General features: G+C 38.1%; 1 long non-coding RNA gene across 1 annotated transcript in view; it reads right to left on the bottom strand.

The window, feature by feature from the left end:
- Nucleotides 1–864: 864 nt before the first annotated feature.
- Nucleotides 865–21,681, bottom strand: part of LOC309619425 — a 147,127-nt gene continuing 126,310 nt past the window's right edge. Inside the window, exon 3 of the long non-coding RNA XR_014238940.1 lies at nt 865–2,890. This is a non-coding gene — a long non-coding RNA (uncharacterized lncRNA). The remainder of the gene's footprint in view (nt 2,891–21,681) is intronic.

Raw genomic sequence — 21,681 nt, 5'->3', positions numbered from 1 at the left:
CATGCCACATAGCAACTAAGCCAGTGCACCATAACTACTGAGCCTGCACGCCACAACTACTTAAGCCCAAGCACCTAGAGCCCGTGCTCTGCAACAAGAGAAGCCACCGCAATGAGAAGCCCGCTCACCACAATGAAGAGTAGCCCCCGCTCCCCACAACTAGAGAAAGCCCGCATGCAGCAACAAAGACCCAACGCAGCCAAAAAAGAAAATATGTTAATGCTAAAAATTGCTAACCATCATCTGAGTCTTCAGTGAGTCTTAATCTTTTTGCAATAGTAACATCAAAGATCACTGATCACAGATCACCATAACAAATATAATAATAATGAAAAAATTTGAAATATTGCAAGAATTACCAAAATGTGACACAGAGACACGAAGTGAGCAAATGCTGTTGGAAAAATTGTGGCAATAGACTTGTTCAATGCAGGGTTGCCACAAACCTTCAGTTTGTAAAAAAAAAAAAGTAATATCTGGACTTCCCTGGTGGCACAGTGGTTAAGAATCCGCCTGCGGACGCAGGGGACATAGGTTCGAGCCCTGGTCCGGAAAGATCCCACATGCCGCGTAGCAACTAAGCCCGTGCGCCACAACTACTGAGCCTGTGCTCCAGAGCCCACAAGCCACAACTACTGAGCTCGCGTGCTGCAACTACTGAAGCCCACGCACCTAGAGCCCATGCTCCACACAAGAGAAGCCACCGCAGTGAGAAGCCTGCACACCGCAATGAAGAGTAGCCCCCGCTCACTGCAATTAGAGAAAGCCTGCATGCAGCAACGAAGACCCAACGCAGCCAAAAAATAAAATTAAAATTTAAAAAATGAAAAAATTAAAAATTAAAAAATAGGAGGTAACTGTTAAAAAAATGTAATATCTTCGAAGCACATAAAGTGAAGTGCAATAAAATGAAGTACGCTTTTATGTATACATATATGGTCACTGATAGAATCACAGAGAAATTTAAAGAAGTGAAAGTTACAACAAGGTGGAAGGTGGAAAGGAAATTTCATTCTGACCAGTTTTCCGTGACACTATATGGACAAAAATTGGGAATAGGAAAGGGGTGCTTTAAGAATAAATTTTCATGGCATTGTCAATGGAACTTTGGACTTACAGGAAACACATGTCTAATGATACAGTAACTACAAAATGTCAAGGGCTGGTGGTGGGAGAGTAGGCGTCAAGGGAAGAAAATTTATGACATTTCCAAATCAGAGGAATTTTCTTTGGACATTTTTACTTTATTCTCTCCAGAAGGTTTATCCTAATTCCAGGTTGAGCTGCTTCTGCACCTTAAAAATCCTACCCTTGAAATCTCTAATACTAGTCCTGCAAATCACTACTGGATACAGTATCTATGATTCTGGCACCTTGGATTCTCTCTGCACCACTGCTTCTTAGATGGTAATTGCACCTCCAAACATCTATAGTGCTTAATCCAATCGGTAGTTCCATTATCCACACCATCACAATGTAGAAACCTGAGTTCATCCCAACTTCTTCTTCTTCCTTACCTCCCCAACACCTAATCAACCAATCACCATGTCCAGAATCTCTCAACTTTATCCTCTCTCTCTATACCCACTCATCATCTCTATAGTGGACCCAAAGCCTCATAAGTTATCTCCCAGTGTTCAGTATTATCCCCTTCCATCCATACTTCAAAACCTTTCAAAAATTATCTATCTAAAATTTAAATCTGACAACATCATTCCCCATTTAAATACATTCGAAGACTACACATCATCTATAGAATTCAGGTTCTTTTGCCTGTCCCACAGGCCCTTGGTGCCTGGCACCTACTCACCAACCTCTACAACTTCATCATTTGTTATTTTTTGACTCATAATTAATGCTTAAATCATATCAACTGTTTATGATTCCCTGCGGACCCTATGCTATTTTATGACTTTCTGCCTTTGCTTATACTTGTCCCTCCATCTGGAACACCTTTCCCACTTATCTTACTGTTGCTTATCCTTCCAGGCCCAATTCAGTTATAATTTGTCACAGGAAGTCTTCCCTGAACCCCAAGCTGAGCTGTGGGTACTCTTCTCTGTATTCTCATGGCACAGGGGGCAGATTTCTAGTTCAGTATTTAATATGTTATATTGAAATCATTAAAATTATCTGCTGAGTGTCTGTCTCTTCTTCCAGACCCTAAGACCTACTAAAGTGGGACCAAAACTTAGTTATCTTTACAGTCCCACTGTTAATGTCAGCTGCCTTTTGGTAACTGATTGTTGGAATGACTTGAACAGGGGGAATTTTCTAAAGGGGTTGAGGTTGGAAAACTCTACACCTGTAAAGTCAGAGCTTGTACACTTGGTGGTCTCACCGTTGACCAAGGGACTGAAATTGCAGGAAAGTAATAACATAGTGGCAGAATGAGAGTGAGAGAAGAAGGTAACCACAAGCTGTTGACATAAAAAAAATCCTAGAGGGAAGGACTTATATAATCAGTGAACACATGGGGCTGCCCTCATTGGTAGCCTGAAATCTGGACACTTCTGCTCCTGTCCTCCAGGATGCATGTGGTCTTGTTAGAATATTGCCCATCTCTGGACCTTTAATTCTACCTTTACAAATTATTTTATCAGATTTCACCTGTATAAAACAATTGTGGATTCAGGGAGTGTAATTTCCCAAAGTACACATAAATCTGATTATGTTTGTGATTAAAACAAGATCTAGTGGATTCAAGAGCCAGCCCTTGGGAAACCAACACATCAACTCTCAGTATGAAGAACAGAGCTGAAAGCAATATCCAAATGACTTACCCAATTTTTCAAGAAAATTTTCTGAGGACTTTTCCAATTGGCAACCAATACCTAGTGGTCCACAGTGCGATAGTTATCCATTTCCAATCTGGGAAGATCACTGGGACCTGGAAGATTGAATTGGCACTCTTAATTTCTGGCTCAGCACCAAAGCTTTGCCTAGATAAGTGACTAATGGAGAGGCTGGCTTTCTTTTATGTTCAGTTACACGTACTAGGCAGAGTGTGCTTGGAGTGTCGAGGGATGGTGACTAACATTTCATCTCCCACTTTATTGAGATACCACTTTAAATGTTATCTAAGTGATGGAAACTCAACAGATCCCCATAATGAAGAACTCCTGTCCAGAGGGCAGCCAGTGGAAAGGAGAGTTGCCTCTCACTGCCTCTTCTCCCATGTTTGCATTTGGCTTTATTACAGCGGCAAACCAGTCACCCTAAGAAGAGCTGATCTTGTGGCTTGAGATCTTCCAAGCCAGATGTGCAGATGAATGTGCAGATTAACAACGGGAAAGCATATTTGAAAAGATTTCAAGTGCATTTGAACTTGCGTAGGTTTCACATGCACTCTGTGAGCCCAAAGCTTATGAAAGAGTGTGTTCTTGGACCGTGGTGCCTGGAGGCTGGCACCCGGGCAGGTATTTCCACCCCAAGACACTGAGACAACTGTAGCCCTGGGAAATGAGCACAGCCGCCTCTCCCTCATCTTCCCACACTTCTGGGCAGAGAATTGGCCCCAGGAAAGTATAGTGTGAGCTGGGACAGCAGGAAGAGGTAGGCAGAGGAGCAATGACAGCAGAAAGAGCAACGAGGTCAACACTAATAGCAGAGTAGCAGGAGGGAGGTGATGATCTGGGAAGAGTGGCCAGTCTGACAACCCTGCATTATGTTGTCAAAGGCTAAACTGAGTAGTCTTACTCCCTTCTCGACTGTGGGAAAGGGTTATTATGACTGAGCCTGGTTTCCCACATCATTCTCTAGTGATCGTACCTCTCCAAATGTTAAGCAGATGAGAGACGACGTTGTATGCAAGACCTGCAGTTGAGCCCAGATGGAAAGGGCATGGTAAAGATAACATGATGTGTTGCCCATGCACCATTACATACATTTAGAAATAAAACTTTCCTTATACTATGCCATGCATTATGAAAATTTCCCTCCCAGTTTCTTGTGTCATCAGATAGTTGTTCTTGTACATGACATCCCAAGCATGAATAGCAGAAGTGCACACTCACGTGTCAAATGCCTACTGCATGAAGGGACCAGCTGTTGGTCCTGACCAGCAGCTAACCCAGGTGGGTTCTGTGCAGGAAGTGAACACCTTGTTTAAAACACAATGTGGCCCCTTCTGAGCCCCAAATGGACTGGTGCTGTCAAGTCCTCCCAAGGAAAAGGTCAGTGGCCAAATTCTCTTCTGTCCAAACACAGAACTCTTACCGCGTGGTCAAGACACACGGATATGGACAATGACAAGGATACCAGAGCTCCATTTCCTAACATTTTCTTTCTCCTAACATTTGTAGAGTGAGTCGTCGGGTACCCTGTGGCTGTCCTACACACTGTTCATCTCTGTGATGGCTCCGGTGGTAAGGTCAATGTTACTGCTTGGACCTCATCTCCTGCCAGCTTCCCACTTGGCTCACCCACTCTAGCACCACTGACCTTGATGTTCTCACCTCAGCCCTGGGCCTTTGCAATCGTACTTCACATCCTTGTCCTCCTGGGGCTAACACCCTTGGGTTCAGTTTCTGCTTGAACATCACAACCTTAGAAAGGCTTTCCCTGACCATCTTATCAACCTCCTCCTCCAATTCACTCCCCTCTATCTCTACACATTCCACCACCCTAACCCTGTCTATTTCTCTGCAGGCACTTTTAACTAAAAATTATATGAATCTTTATTTCATCATTTTGATACTGTTGTCTATGTCTGCAACTAAAATGTAGGATCTATAGAGGCATGGGCTTTTACTCTCTTCTTTACTGATTTCTAGTGCCAAGACAGTGCTTGATACATGGTAGGGGGGGCAACAAATACTGGTCTACTGAATGAATGAGTGAATGATGCGAGGAGAATGTACCGTTAACTGGCTTGCTCTCCACCGCTCCATTAGGCAGAGTGTGGGCTGTGACTCAAATCAGGTCTTTGGATTTTGAATTCCATGCTATTTCCTGAACACAAGGTTACCTCTATTGCAAAACTTACATTTGGTTTCAATGTTTATTCTGGGGAAAATAAACTAATCTAGACAAGAATCCTAAGGCCACTGTCACCACTCATGATTTAGAAACACTCTGATGAATTATTATCAGGCATTTTATTTTTAACCCTCCTAAAACTAAAAGCAGCACTTTCCCTAAGAGATTGCAAAGCTAGACACCCAAGACAATTGTTTCTAGAAAAGTGGGAGCTAACAAGCCTCGATGAATTTGGGCTGTTTTCAATTAGCTCCTAATAATGAGTGATATGAAAGGACTCCCAGAGAGCAGAAGAGTCGCCATCTTGATTTCAAGTAAACAGATTATACTCCAGATTATAATGTGTTGCTCAAATGGTCACCTTACATATGGGTAATAGCAACTTTCCTGAATCCCCAGGTCCTCTGACAGAAAAATCTCTCCCTTTGAGATCTGTGGCACTTGCCTGATACCACATGTAAGATCCACATATGTAAAAGACTACACATATTCTAAAATCCTTATTATGTACTTAAATATGTATTAAGCATTTATATCATTATCAAGTATTTTTCAGAAGTGATATATGCTCTCATATAAAATCTGGAAAATTAAACTCCTAAATGAGAAAATCATTCAGAATCCCACATAATTTTACAGATCATTTAGCCAAGTTCAAAGAAGAAAAATTCTGCTGGAATTGTATTTGATTTTTTTTTTTTTATGTTTATAGTTCATGAAACATAAATTAACATAAATAATTGGCATTTTTATAATATTCAGTCTTCAATTCTGTAAGCATGATATATATTTCCATTTGTTTAGTTTTAGAAATATAATCTCAGCATATATAAATGCATTATAGATATAATATGTGTATTATATATACCTACATTATACACACACCAAAATTAATCAAATATATGTAGGACTTATATGAAGAAAAATGCAAAACTTTACTGAGGTTTATAAACAAGAACTGAGTATATATCTGAATAATGTATCTATTATATATGTATAGAAATATATATATTTTTGAATAATGTATGGATCATTGTGTACATAGTTTTACAATGTTTTTTGAAATTGAAAATAATTTTTAATAGCTCCGTTACATTTCATCATGTGATTGTCACATACACTATTTAACTGTTATCCTACCATTGGCTATTTAGGTAGATTCCAAGTTTTTACTCTAAGCAATGTTGAAACGAACATCCTAATGCACAGACCACTGTACACATCACTGATTATTTCCCTTAGGTTTTCAGTAGTGGAATTATGAGATTGAAATATATGAACTTCTCAAAAAATCTTGATACGTAGTACCAAATACTTTTCTAGAAAGGTTGAATTAATTTACATGCCTTTGATATCTCAATTTAGTTTACCATTGCTCTCTTCTAATATTTGCTAATTTGTAGGCAAACATGGTATCTAGCTCTCATTTTAGTTCACATTTCTTTGAGCAATGAAGTTGACATTTAGGAAAACAGTTCAGCAGTATTACTTGTGCTTTGATAAAGTTTCTTTGTTCAGGTTCTGAAATCCGATTCCAGTCGTTTTAGGGAGATAGTAAATGGTGGGTTGAGAACTATTTAATAATAATAAGCTTTGCGGGTGGGGGGGGCGTTATTTGGAGCACACGCTGATTTCTGCGGTGTAAATACTCCCCTCATAGCTTATTTCAAGCTACCAACACGGCATGACTGAACACGTAGTTGGGAAGAGGTACATGCAGTGGACTCCAGCCAATGGGAATGAGCTGGCACCAGCACATCACTGGAGTGTGGCTTTATGTTTAAATACTGAGTTTGGAGCTGTGGTCAGGCTTGGGTTCCCAGTCTGTGTACTAGCTTTGTGATCTTCAGCATGCACATCATACACAGTTTTTTTGAAGATTTAATAAGATAATTAAAGTATTTAGCACCGTTTCTAGCCCAGAGTATTAAGTAAATAATAGCCGTTATTATTATTTTTTATATAGCACTAGTAATGCTTGTTTTTTCCTTTGTTGAATTGTCTATTCCTATTCTTTGACCATTTATCTTTCAGGTTATTACTGTTTTTCTTATTGATTTACAAATACTTTACATATTGTGGGTATTAACCATTAGGGATATTTCTGGCTTCTTTTTAAATTTTTGCTTCTTAACTGAATATATGCTTTTATACAATTAGAAGTTAAAAATAGCTGTTTAGATATGTTTGTGATTTCTTCTACTGTATTTATGCCTAGAAAACATCACATAATCAGACATGCCATGAATATTTTAAAAAAAATTCTCCTCTAGGTACTTTTTTCATTTCACTTAGTGCATTTAACTGTTTAAATCTCTTAGAATTTATTTTGGTATATGATATGGGTGAGAAACTAATTTTTAAGTATATAACCTGCTAGCTATGTATGTACTGTGAATTATGTACTATGAACATGTCTCTCATTAACTCAGTTTCCTCATTTGTAAATTAAAGATGATAATATTACCAACTTCATACATTTGCTAGAGAACTATTCTGAGTCGTAACATGTAAAGCACAGAGAACACTGCCTGATACATTGTGAGTGCTAGATGGGGTTAGCTATCTCCTCTTCCCCATCATTGTCATCGTTACTATTATCATCATCACCATCTTCACTTGTATGTATCCCATCCTTTCCTTATTGATTTTTTTTCTTTTAAAGAAGACACTTGATCAGCAAAGCAAGGCAAATAAGATACCACCACTGCCAACAAATAAATTCTGACACACTTCTACCTGAGAGCCCAGCTTTCACAACTGAAAACACAGCTGTGAGGGGCACTGTGGGATTAAGTTGTTTCCCTTAGGGAAGCTGTTAGAGAGGCAGTCTTGAGACTGCTTTCAGCCTGCAATTCTTTATACACAGAAATAAGGTGCTCCAGGATGCTGTCATTCCCCGAGTCTATACCTGAAGTTGGAGCTTGGACCCGTGTGTCGTGGACACTGTATGGGTGATTCAATCCTAAAAAGAACAAACAGCACTGGAGGGCTACAGCCTGGTCCTTTTCAGAAACCTGGAACTTTGGGAAATTTGTTCCAAATAGAGAGAGGCCATTCATTGCCTTACAGACACCAAAGCACTGATTGTCAGGACCAGGCCAAGCTGTGACTTCAGGGGCCCACGGAAAGACTTCTGCATCTACCCCAAGTTTTCCATCTGCAAACTGGAAACAAAACATGCTGTTCCACCTTCAGTACAAGCATTGGAGGGGCACTCAGTCAGTTTTTGCTATGAATAAATGAATACCTTGTCTGATTATTTGCACTAAGTTGTACATGGCTGATCTAAAATTTTGGCTGAAAGTTGGAAGAACTGACAGGGTTGTCCACTGCACGCTTAAAGAAGTAGGGGGGTGGGGAATCAATAAAGATTAAGGCAAAGGGAGAGAATGGTTAACAGGGAATAGCAAGAAAGCCAGGCACTGCTTAGGACAGTCGTATCTCATCCCCAAAACAACGTCCTGGTTCTGTACAAGGGAACTTTCCACCACAATGTGACATAAGTTATTATGTCAAAGAGATTGTGTGTGTGTGTACTTCCCACGACACAACTCTGAACAGTACACCAAACTTGGCGCCATAATCTGTTGAATATTGCTTTAATTTATCATTTTATTTCCCTCTTTAGAGCCCTTTAGTCAAATGGGTATCAGTGGGTTGCTCCTCCTTCTAGGGAAGGTTTTCTAGGAGGACTTGCTTTATTACATGGTTAGTGGACATATAAGCAGAAGAGAAGCCGTCACAGGGAGCTGCAGTCCCTGCTGTGGGGAGTTAGGCGGGGTGCTCCTATAGTATGGCTCAATTTTAACTTTTCTGAGAAAGTCTTTATTTCTCCTTCACTTTGGAAGGATAATTTCTCAGGATACAGAATTCTACATTGGTAGGTTTTTTTTCTCAACACTTTAAGTATTTTACACTACTCTCTTATGCTTACAGCGTTTCTGGGTAGAAGCAGATGTAATTCTTATCTTCACTCTTCTACAGGTAACATGTTTTTTCCCTCTCTGGCTTCTTTCAATATTTTCTTCATCTTTAATTTCCTGCAGTTTGAATATGAGATGCCTAGCTTTCCTTTTTTTTTTTTTGGCTTGTATCCTATTTGGGTTTCTATGAGCCTCCTGGATATGTGGTTTGGTGTCTGACATGAATTTGGGAAAATTCTCAAAAAATAAGATACAAGCGTGGTTGCTTTTTTTTTTCTTTCAGCAAACATTTATTGTATTCCCACTATAAAGAAAGTTTGCATTTGCATTTTTCTCCTTCTCAAGAGAAGGAAAAAATAGGGATTTTATATGCAGGTTTGCAAAGTCTCTACTCTAGCTTCTGACATTTCTATCTTATTACAAAAAACAGGTTATTTTTTGTTTTTAATCACTACCAAATTGGCAAGTAGAAAATAATAACCCTACACTGAACTATAGATGCTGTGATAGCTAGGTTTACACACTATCTTTATACTCCCATACATAGTCTCACTTCAGTAAGGCTTTTAGGGTTTCTTGAGTTATGGAAATTAATGATAATAAATTTTTGAATGCTAATGATTTACTATATTAGGATCTAATTAGGCTTTTCTGATATTTGAAATATAAGCCTAGTTACTGAAATTTTTATACAACTTTAGGGAGAGGATGGATCTGTTTCCTTCCGTTTTGCTCAAGGTAGCTGAAACTGGGAAGAGAGAATCTGAAGGGGCCTGTTCTGTGCTACCTCCTTTCTCATCTTCTCATCCCCTCCTGTGGTTATCTTTTAAAGCACAGAAATGGGTGGGTTCCAGTTTCTTGATCAGGATATGCCTACTTGTCTCATTACCTTTCACTGTCCACAGGTTCATGTGTGTGTGTCCAGACCTTTTACTTTCTCTTATCCTGTTGAAGATGTCCATTTGTTAGAAACTTTCTTAAAATGTGGCATGCTCCTTCTTGTTTCTGCCAGTGCTGGTCTCTTAGGCTGCAGTTCCTTTTTTGTCACTTGACTTCACCTAGTTCTACAAGGTTATAATCCTCCCTCTCGCCATTTTCCTTTCACTAAGAGATAAAATTTTTTAAAATAAATTTATTTACTTAAATTTTATTAACTTTAAAGAAGTAAAACCTTGTTACTTTCATAAAAAGAAAATATAATCTTTTCTGTCTTTGAGGAAAAGTTTTTACGAGAAGTGCTTCGTATTACACTCGTAGCTGAAAATTACGATCTCATTCAGAACTTTATTTGGGAAGATTCATTCACCCAGGAAGTGGGGGAAGAATTTCTTTCCTTACTTCTTTCCCTCAGTGCACCTGGACTGTTATTCAAGCTAAAACTATGAGGTCAGCTACCGTGTGTGATAACTGGATGTTCATTTTTTTACTTGAATCACCATTTATAATAGTTTTCTGAGGGAAGATGTATACAGGATTCCAAAGTTATTTACAAATGAACTTTTGAGGATTTTTTGTGTTCTAAAAAGCAGGATATTTGTTTTTGCTTTGGGAATAATAAGACTAGAGGGTGTATTTGGCAGTGACCATTATTTGGATTGATTTACCTTTCTTTTTTTTTTTTTTTTTGTTAGTTTCTGCTTTATAACAAAGTGAATCCATTATACATATACGTATATCCACATATCTCTTCCCTATTGCATCTCCCTCCTTCCCACCCTCCCTATCCCACCCCTCTAGGTGGTCACGAAGCACAGAGCTGATCTACCTGTGCTATGCGGTTGCTTCCCACTAGTTATCTATTTTACATTTGGTAGTGTATATATGTCCATGCCACTCTCTCACTTTGTCCCAGCTTACCCTTCCCTCTCCCCGTATCCTCAAGTCCATTCTCTAGTAGGTCTGCATCTTTATTCCCGTCTTGCCCCTAGGTTCTTCATGACCACTTTTTTTTCTTTTTTTAGATTCCATATATATGTGTTAGCATACGGTATTTGTTTTCCTCTTTCCGACTTACTTCACTCTGTATGACAGTCTCTAGGTCCATCAACCTCACTACAAATAACTCAATTTCGTTTCTTTTTTATGGCTGAGTAATATTCCATTGTATATATGTGCTACATCTTCTTTATCCATTCATCTGTCGATGGACACTTCAGCTGCTTCCATGTCCTGGCTATTGTAAATAAAGCTGCAATGAATATTGTGGTACATGACACTTTTTGAATTAAGGTTTTCTCAGGGTATATGCCCAGTAGTAGGAGTGCTGGGTTGTATGGTAGTTCTATTTTTAGTTTTTTAAGGAACCTCCATACTGTTCTCCATAGTGGCTGTATCAATTTACATACCCACCAACAGTGCAAGAGGGTTCCCTTTTCTCCACATCCTCTCCAGCATTTATTGTTTGTAGATTTTTTGATGATGGCCATTCTGACTGGTGTGAGATGGTATCTCATTGTATTTTGGTTTGCATTTCTCTCATGATTAATGATGTTGAGCATTCTTTCATGTGTTTCTTGGCAATCTGTATATCTTCTTTGGAGAAATGTCTATTTAGGTCTTCTGCCCATTTTTGGACTGGGTTGTTTGTTTTTTTGATATTGAGCTGCATGAGCTGCTTATAAATTTTGGAAATTAATCGTTTGTCAGTTGCTTCATTTGCAAATATTTTCTCCCATTCTGAGGGTAGTCTTTTCATCTCATTTATGGTTTCCTTTGCTGTGCAAAAGCTTTTAAGTTTCATTAGGTCCCATTTGTTTATTTTTGTTTTTATTTCCATTTCTCTAGGAGGTGGGTCATAAAGGATCTTGCTGTGATTTATGTCACAGAGTGTTCTGCCTAGGTTTTCCTCTAAGAGTTTGATAGTGCCTGGCCTTACATTTAGGTCTTTAATCCATTTTGAGTTTATATTTGTGTATGGAGTTAGGGAGTGTTCTAATTTCATTATTTTACATGTAGCTGTCCAGTTTTCCCAGCACCACTTATTGAAGAGGCTGTCTTTTCTCCACTGTATATTCTTGCCTCCTTTATCAAAGATAAGGTGACCATATGAGCGTGGGTTTATCTCTGGGTTTTCTATCCTGTTCCATTGATATATATTTCTGTTTTTGTGCCAGTACCATACTGTCTTGATTACTGCAGCTTTGTAGTGTAGTCTGAAGTCAGGGAGCTTGATTCCTCCAGCTCCATATTTCTTTCTAAAGATTGCTTTGCCTATTCGGGGTCTTTTGTGTTTCCATACCAATTGTGAAATTTTATGTTCTAGTTCTGTGAAAAATGCCATTGGTAGTTTGATAGGGATTGCATTGAATCTGTAGATTGCTTTGGGTAGCATAGTCATTTTCACAATGTTGATTTTTCCAATCCAAGAACATGGTATATCTCTCCATCTATTTGTATCATCTTTAATTTCTTTCATCAGTGTCTTCTAATTTTCTGCATACAGGTCTTTTGTCTCCTTAGGTAGGTTTATTCCTAGGTATTTTATTCTTTTTGGTGCAGTGGTAAATGGGAGTGTTTTCTTAATTTCACTTTCAGATTTTTCATCATTAATGTATAGGAATGCAAGAGATTTCTGTGCATTAATTTTGTATCCTGCTACTTTACCAAATTCATTGATTAGCTCTAGTAGTTTTCTGGTAGCATCTTTCGGATTCTCTATGTATAGTATCATATCATCTGCAAACAGTGACAGCTTTACTTCTTCTGTTCCAATTTGGATTCGTTATATTTCTTTTTTTTCTCTGATTGCTGTGGCTAAAACTTCCAAACCTATGTTGAATAATAGTGGTGAGAGTGGGCAACCTTGTCTTGTTCCTGATCTTAGTGGAAATGGTTTCAGTTTTTCACCATTGAGGACGATGTTGGCTGTGGGTTTGTCATATATGGCCTTTATTATATTGAGGTAAGTTCCCTGTATGCCTACTTTCTGGAGGGTTTTTATCATAAATGGGTGTTGACTTTTGTCGAAAGATTTCTCTGCATCTATTGAGATAATCATGTGGTTTTTCTCCTTCATTTGTTAATATGGTGTATCACAGTGACTGATTTGCGTATATTGAAGAATCCTTGCATTCCTGGCCTAAATCCCACTTGATCATGGTGTATGATCCTTTTAATGTGCTGTTGGATTCTCTTTGCTAGTAATATTGGCCTCTAGTTTTCTTTCTTTGTGACAGCTTTGTCTGGTTTTGGTATCAGGGTGATGGTGGCCTCGTAGAATGAGTTTGGGAGTGTTCCTCCCTCTGCTATATTTTGGAAGAGTTTGAGAAGGATGGGTGTTAGCTCTTCTCTAAATGTTTGATAGAATTCAGCTGTGAAGCCATCTGGTCCTGGGCTTCTGTTTGTTGAAGATTTTTAATCACAGTCTCAATTTCAGTGCTTGTGATTGGTCTGTTCATATTTTCTATTTCTTCCTGGTTCAGTCTCAGAAGGTTGTGCCTTTCTAAGAATTTGTCCATTTCTTCCAGGTTGTCCTTTTTATTGGAATATAGTTCCTTGTGGTAATCTCTCATGATCCTTTATATTTCTGCAGTGTCAGTTCTTACTTCCCCTTTTTCATTTCTAATTCTATTGATTTAAGTCTTCTCCCTCTTTTTCTTGATGAGTCTGGCTAATGTTTTATCAATTTTGTTTATCTTCTCAAAGAACCAGCTTTTAGTTTTATTGATATTTGCTATTGTTTCCTTCATTTCTTTTTCATTTATTTCTGATCTGATCTTTATGGCTTCTTTCCTTTTGCTAACGTTGGGGTTTTTTTGTTCTTCTTTCTCTCATTGCTTTAGGTGTAAGTTTAAGTTGTTTATTTGAGATGTTTCTTGTTTCTTAAAGTAGGATTGTATTGCTGTAAACTCCCCTCTTAGAACTGCTTTTGCTGCATTCCACAGGTTTTGGGTCGTGGTGTTTTGTTTCTAGGTAATTTTTGATTTCCTCTTTGATTTCTTCAATGATCTCTTGGTTATTAAGTAGTGCATTGTTTAGCCTCCATGTGTTTGTATTTTTTACAGATTTTTTTCCTGTAATTGGTATCTAGTCTCATAACATTATGGTCAGAAAAGATAGTTGATATGATTTCAATTTTCTTAAATTTACCAAGGCATGACTTGTGACCCAAGATATGATCTATCCTGGAGAATGTTCCATGAGCACTTGAGAAGAAAGTTTATTCTGAAGATGGCAGAGTAGAAGGATGTGCTCTCACTCCCTCTTGCGAGAACACCAGAATCACAACTAGCTGCTGGAAAATCACTGACACGAAGACATTGGAACTCACCAAAAAAGATACCCCACATCCAAAGACAAAGGAGAAGCCACAATGAGACGGTAGGATGGGTGCAATCACAGTAAAATCAAATCCCATAACTGGCAGGTGGTGACTCACAGACTGGAGAACACTTAAACCACAGAAGTCCACACACTGGAGTGAAGGTTCTGAGCCCCACATCAGGCTTTCCATCCTGGGGGTCTGGCAACGGGAGGAGGAAGTCCTAGAGAATCAGACTTTGAAGCCTAGTGGGAATTGATTGCAGGACTTCAACAGGACTGAGGGAAACAGAGACGCCACTCTTGGAGGGCACACACAAAGTAGTGTGTGCATCGGGACCCAGGGTAAGGAGCAGTGACCCCAGGGGAGACTGAACCAGACCTACCTGCTAGTGTTGGAGGGTGTCCTGCAGAGCCGGGGTGGGGGGGGGGGTGCTGTGGCTCACTGTTGGGACAAGGACACTGGTAGCAGAAGTTCTGGGAAGTACTCCTTGGTGTGAGCCCTCCCAGAGTCTGTCATTAGCCCACCAAAGAGCCTGGGTAGGCTCCAGTGTTGGGTGGCCTCAGGCCAAACAACAAACAGGGAGGGAACCCAACCCCACCCATCAACAGTCAAGTAGATTAAAGTTTTATTGAGCTCTGCCCACCAGAGAAAGAGTCAGCTCTACACAACACCAGTCCCTCACATCAAGCCTCTTAGATAGCCTCATCCACCAGAGGGCAGACAGCAGAAGCAAGAAGAACTACAATCCTGCAGCCTGTGGAACAAAAACCACAGTCACAGAAAGATAGACAAGATGAAAAGGCAGATGGCTATGTATCAGATGAAGGAAAAAGATAAAACCCCAGAAAAACAACTAAATGAAGTGGAGATAGGCAACCTTCCAGAAAAAGAATTCAGAATAATGATAGTGCAGATGATCCAGGACCTCGGAAAAAGAATGGAGGCAAAGATAGAGAAGATGCTAGAAATGTTGAACAAAGACCTAGAAGAATTAAAGAACAAACAAACAGAGATGAACAAAACAATAACTGAAATGAAAACTACATGAAAAGGAATCAATAGCAGAATAACTGAGACAGAAGAACGGATAAGTGACCTGGAAGACACAATGGTGGAATTCACTGCTGCAGAACAGAATAAAGAAAAAAGAATGAAAAGAAATGAAGACAGCCTAAGAGACCTCTGGGACAACATTAAACGCTATAACATTCGCATTATAGGGGTCCCAGAAGGAGAAGAGAGAGAGAAAGGACCCGAGAAAATATTTGAAGAGATTACAGTCGAAAACTTCCCTAACATGGGAAAGGAAATAGCCACCCAAGTCCAAGAAGCGCAGTGAGTTCCATACAGGATAAACCCAAGGAGAAACACGCTGAGACACATAGTAATCAAATTGGCAAAAATTAAAGACAAAGAAAAATTATTGAAAGCAGCAAGGGAAAAATGACAAATAACATACAAGGGAACTCCCATAAGGTTAACAGCTGTTTTCTCAGCAGAAACTCTACAAGCCAGAAGGGAGTGGCATGATATACTTACCGTGATGAAAGGGAAGAACCTACAACCAAGATTACTCTACCCGGCAAGGATCTCATTCAGATTCGATGGAGAAATCAAAAGCTTTACAGACAAGCAAAAGCGAAGAGAATTCAGCACCACCAAACCAGCTCTACAACAAATGCTAAAGGAACTTCTCTAAGTGGGAAACACAGGAGAAGAAAAGGACGTACGAAAACAAACCCAAAACAATTAAGAAAATGGTCACAGGAACATAGATATCCATAATTACCTTAAACGTGAATGGATTAAATGCTCCAACCAAAAGACACAGGCTTCCTGAATGGATACAAAAACAAAACCCATATATATGCTGTCTACAAGAGACCCACTTCAGACCTAGGGACACATACAGACTGAAAGTGAGGGGATGGAAAAAGATATTCCATGCAAATGGAAATTAAAAGAAAGCTGGAGTAGCTATACTCATATCAGATAAAATAGACTTTAAAATAAAGAATGTTATAAGAGACAAGGAAGGACAGTACATAATGATCAAGGGATCAATCGAAGAAGAAGATATAACAATTATAAATATATAGGCACCCAACATAGGAGCACCTCAATACAAAAGGCAACTCCTAAGAGCTATAAAAGAGGAAATCGACAGTAACACAACAATAGTGGGGCACTTTAACACCTCACTTACACCAATGGACAGATCATCCAAAATGAAAATATATAAGGAAACAGAAGCTTTAAATGACACAATAGACCAGATAGATTTAATTGATATTTATAGGACATTCCATCCAAAAACAGCATATTACACGTTCTTCTCAAGTGCGCATGGAACATTCTCCAGGATAGATCACATCTTGGGGCACAAATCAAGCCTCAGTAAATTTAAGAAAATTGAAATCATATCAAGCATCTTTTCTGACCACAACACTATGAGATTAGAAATGAATTACAGGGAAAAAAACGTAAACAACACAAACACATGGAGGCTAAACAATACGTTACTAAATAACCAAGAGATCACTGAAGAAATCAAAGAGGAAATCAAAAAATACCTAGAGACAAATGACAATGAAAACACGACGACCCAAAACCTATGGGATGCAGCAAAAGCAGTTCTAAGAGGGAAGTTTATAGCTATACAAGCCTACCTAAAGAAACAAGAAAAATCTCAAGTAAACAATCTAAACTTACACCTAAAGGAACTAAAGAAAGAAGAACAAACAAAACCCAAAGTTATCAGAAGGAAAGAAATCATAAAGACTAGAGCAGAAATAAATGAAATAGAAACAAAGAAAACAATAGCAAAGATCAATAAAACTAAAAACTGGTTCTTTGAGAAGGAAAGAAATCATAAAGACTAGAGCAGAAATAAATGAAATAGAAACAAAGAAAACAATAGCAAAGATCAATAAAACTAAAAACTGGTTCTTTGAAAAGATAAAGAAAATTGATAAGCCATTAGCCAGACTCATCAAGAAAAAGAGGGTGAGGACTCAAATCAATAAAATTAGAAATGAAAAAGGAGAAGTTACAACAGACACTGCAGAAATACAAAGCATCCTAAGAGACTACTACAAGCAACTCTATGCCAATAAAATGGACAACCTGGAAGAAAGGACAAATTCTTAGAAAGGTATAACCTTCTAAGACTGAACCAGGAAGAAACAGAAAATATGAACAGACCAATCACAAGTAATGAAATTGAAACTGTGATTAAAAATCTTCCAACAAACAAAAGTCCAGGACCAGATGGCTTCACAGGTGAATTCTATCAAACATTTAGAGAAGAGCTAACACCCATCCTTCTCAAACTCTTCCAAAAATGGCAGAGGAAGGAACACTCCCAAACTCATTCTACGAGGCCACCATCACCGTGATTTCAAAACCAGACAAAGATACTACAAAAAAAGACAATTACAGACCAATATCACTGATGAATATAGATGCAAAAATCCTCAACAAAATACTAGCAAACAGAATCCAACAACACACTAAGAGGATCATACACCATGATCAAGTGGGATTTATCCCAGGGATGCAAGGATTCTTCAATATACGCAAGTCAATCAATGTGATACACCATATTAACAAACTGAAGAATAAAAAGCATAGGCTCATCTCAATAGATGCAGAAAAAGCTTTTGACAAAAGTCAACACCCATTTATGATAAAAACTCTCCAGAAAGTGGGCATAGAGGGAACCTACCTCAACATAATAAAGGCCATATACAACAAACCTGCAGCAAACATCATTCTGAATGGTGAAAAACTGAAAGCATTTCCTCTAAGATCAGGAACGAGACAAGGATGTCCAGTCTCACCACTATTATTCAACATAGTTTTGGAAGTCCTAGCCATGGCAATCAGAGAAGAAAAAGAAATAAAAGGAATACTAATTGGAAAAGAAGAAGTAAAACTGTCACTGTTTGCAGATGACATGATACTATACATAGAGAATCCTAAAAATGCCACCAGAAAACTACTAGAGATAATCAATGAATTTGGTAAAGTAGCAGGATACCAAATTAATGCGCAGAAATCTCTTGCATTCCTATACACTAATGATGAAAAATTTGAAAGAGAAATTAAGGAAACACTCCCATTTACCACTGCAACAAAAAGAATACAATACCTAGGAATAAACCTAGAGAGACAAAAGACCTGTATGCAAAAAACTATAAGACACTGATGAAAGAAATTAAAGATGATACTAACAGATGGAGAGATATACCATGTTCTTGGATTGGAAGAATCAATATTGTGAAAATGACTATACTACCCAAAGCAATCTACAGATTTAATGCAATCCCTATAAAATTACCAATGGCATTTTTTACAGAACTAGAACAAATCATCTTAAAATTTGTATGGAGACACAAAAGACCCCGAATAGCCAAAGCAGTCTTGAAGGAAAAAAACGGAGCTGGAGGAATCAGACTCCCTGACTTCACACTATACTACAAAGCTATAGTAATCAAGACAATATGGTACTGGCACAAAAACAGAAACATAGATTAATGGAACAAGATAGAAAGCCCAGAGATAAACTCATGCACCTATGGTCAACTAATCTATGACAAAGGAGGCAAAGATATACAATGGAGAAAAGACAGTCTCTTCAATAAGTGGTGCTGGGAAAACTGGACAGCTACATGTAAAAGAAAGAAATTAGAACACTCCCTAACACCATACACAAAAATAAACTCAAAATGGATACAAAACCTAAATGTAAGACTGGACACTATAAAACTCTTAGAGGAAAACATAAGAAGAACAGTCTTTGACATAAATCACAGCATGATCTTTTTTGATTCACCTCCTAGAGTAATGGAAATAAAAACAAAAATAAACAAATGGGACCTAATGAAACTTCAAAGGTTTTGCACAGCAAAGGAAACCATAAACAAGACGAAAAGACAACCCTCAGAATGGGAGAAAATATTTGCAAACGAATCAACGGACAAAGGATTAATCTCCAAAATATATAAATAGCTCATGCAGCTCAATATTAAAGAAACAAACAACCCAATCCAAAAATGGGCAGAAGACCTACATAGACATTTCTCCAAAGAAGACATACAGATGGCCAAGAAGCACATGAAAAGCTGCTCAACATCACTAATTATTACAGCAATGCAAATCAAAACTACAATGAGGTATCACCTCACACCAGTTAGAATGGGCATCATCGGAAAATCTACAAACAACAAATGCTGGAGAGGGTGTGGAGAAAAGGGAACCCTCTTGCACTGTTGGTGGGAATGTAAATTGATACAGCCACTATGGAGACAGTATGGAGGTTCCTTAAAAAACTAAAAGTAGAATTACCATATGATCCAGCAATCCCACTCCTGGGCATATACCCAGAGAAAACCATAATTCAAAAAGACACATGCACCCCAATGTTCATTGCAGCACTATTTACAATAGCCAGGTCATGGAAGCAACCTAAATGCCCATCGCCAGATGAATGGATAAAGAAGTTGTGATACATATATACAATGGAATATTACTCAGCCATAAAAAGGAACGAAATTGAGTCATTTGTTGAGACATGGATGGATCCAAAGACTGTCATACAGAGTGAAGTAAGTCAGAAAGAGAAAAACAAATATCGTATATTAACCCATGTGTACGGAACCTAGAAAAATGGTACAGATGAACCGGTTTGCAGGGCAGAAGTTGAGACACACATGTAGAGAACAAACCTGTGGACACCAAGGGGGGAACACACGGTGGGGTGGGGATGGTGGTGTGCTGAATTGGGTGATTGGGATTGCCATGTATACACTGATGTGTATGAAATTGATGACTAATAAGAACCTGCAGTATAAAAAACCAACCAACAAACAAAAAAACTACTAATACTAATCTTTCTTTGGGTTATTTGTATGGAAATATGTTAATATAAATGTTTCAGACACTACATGAATTTTCTAAAAATGTTATATGTTCTGGTATAATGTTATAAGTCATATTCTAGTTATTACTTTAAAATGTATATCTCAGAAATAACTAAATTTCCTTGTCAATTGCATTATTATGAACTTTCATCAAATCTTTAACCGTGGTCATTTTAAAGTCTTTTGTCATTTACAGACAGTTCTGGGTATACTCTGATGCTTTTGCAAAAATGTTCCTACAAAAGTGTTTCATCTTCAAGGAATTGATGGAAAAGACTCTGACAAGTACAGGTTTCTGGTAACTGACTATACTGCTGAACTGAATGAATAAGCATTTTCAGAACTCTAATGGAAAACTGATGAATTCATAAAAGTGCTAACAAAAGATCAAGATGAAAAAAAAATTAATTACATGGGACTGAGTGAACTGATGAGGATGTTTATAATTTTTATGACTTTCTGTTTGAATAAAAAAAAATCCCACAAGGACTCAGAGGCAAAATATATACAAATCAATTTTCACTGCAAAGTAATGGAGCTGTTACAGTGGAGGATTACTGTACTGAATGTCAATATTATGACATAGTATGAGTGTGTTTTCTGTTTGGTAATTGCAATCACTGTTGCTTTTGTTGTGGTCATCCATTTACAATGCTTGGTGTCAGTTTATTTGTCTCTTGTAAAAATAAAATACAGTGTGTGTGTGTGAAAAAAAAAGAAGAAGAAATGAAAGTGTATTCTGTTGTTTTTGGATGGAATGTCCTATAAATATCAATTAAGTCCATCTTGTTTAATGCATCATTTAAAGCTTGTGTTTCCTGATTTATTTTCATTTTGTATGATCTGTCCATTGGTGAAAGTGGGGTGTTAATGTCCCCTACTATGATTGTGTTACTGTCGATTTCCCCTTTTATGGCTGTTAGCATTTGCCTTATGTATTGAGGTGCTCCTATGCTGGGTGCATAAATATTTACAATTGTTATATCTTCTTCTTGGATTGATCCCTTGATCATTATGTAGTGTTCGTCTTTGTCTCTTGTAATAATCTTTGTTTTAAAGTCTATTTTGTCTGATAAGAGAATTTCTACTCCAGTTTTCTTTTGATTTCTATTTGCATGGAATATCTTTTTCCATCCCCTCACTTTCAGTCTGTATGTGTCCCTAGGTCTGAAGTGGGTCTCTTGTAGACAGCGTATATATGGGTCTTATTTTTGTATCCATTCAGCCAGTCTATGTCTTTTCCTTGGAGCATTTAATCCATTTACCTTTAAGGTAATTATCGATATGTATGTTACTATTATCATTTTCTTAATTGTTTTGGGTTTGTTATTGTAGGTCTTTTCCTTCTCTTGTGTTTCCTTCCTAGAGAAGTTCCTTTAGCATTTGCTGTAGAGCTGGTTTGGTGGTGCTGAATTCTCTTAGCTTTTGCTTGTCTGTAAAGGTTTTAATTTCTCCATCAAATCTGAGTGAGATCCTTGCTGGGTAGAGTAATCTTGGTTGTAGGTTTTTCCCCTTCATCACTTTAAATATGTCCTGCCACTCCCTTCTGCCTTGCAGAGTTTCTGCTGAAAGATCAGCTGTTAACCTT

This window comes from Balaenoptera borealis, assembly GCF_965194805.1.
Source record: "Balaenoptera borealis genome assembly, chromosome: 2".
Classification (NCBI taxonomy): domain Eukaryota; kingdom Metazoa; phylum Chordata; class Mammalia; order Artiodactyla; family Balaenopteridae; genus Balaenoptera; species Balaenoptera borealis.
This window is presented reverse-complemented; position numbering and strand designations above follow the sequence as displayed.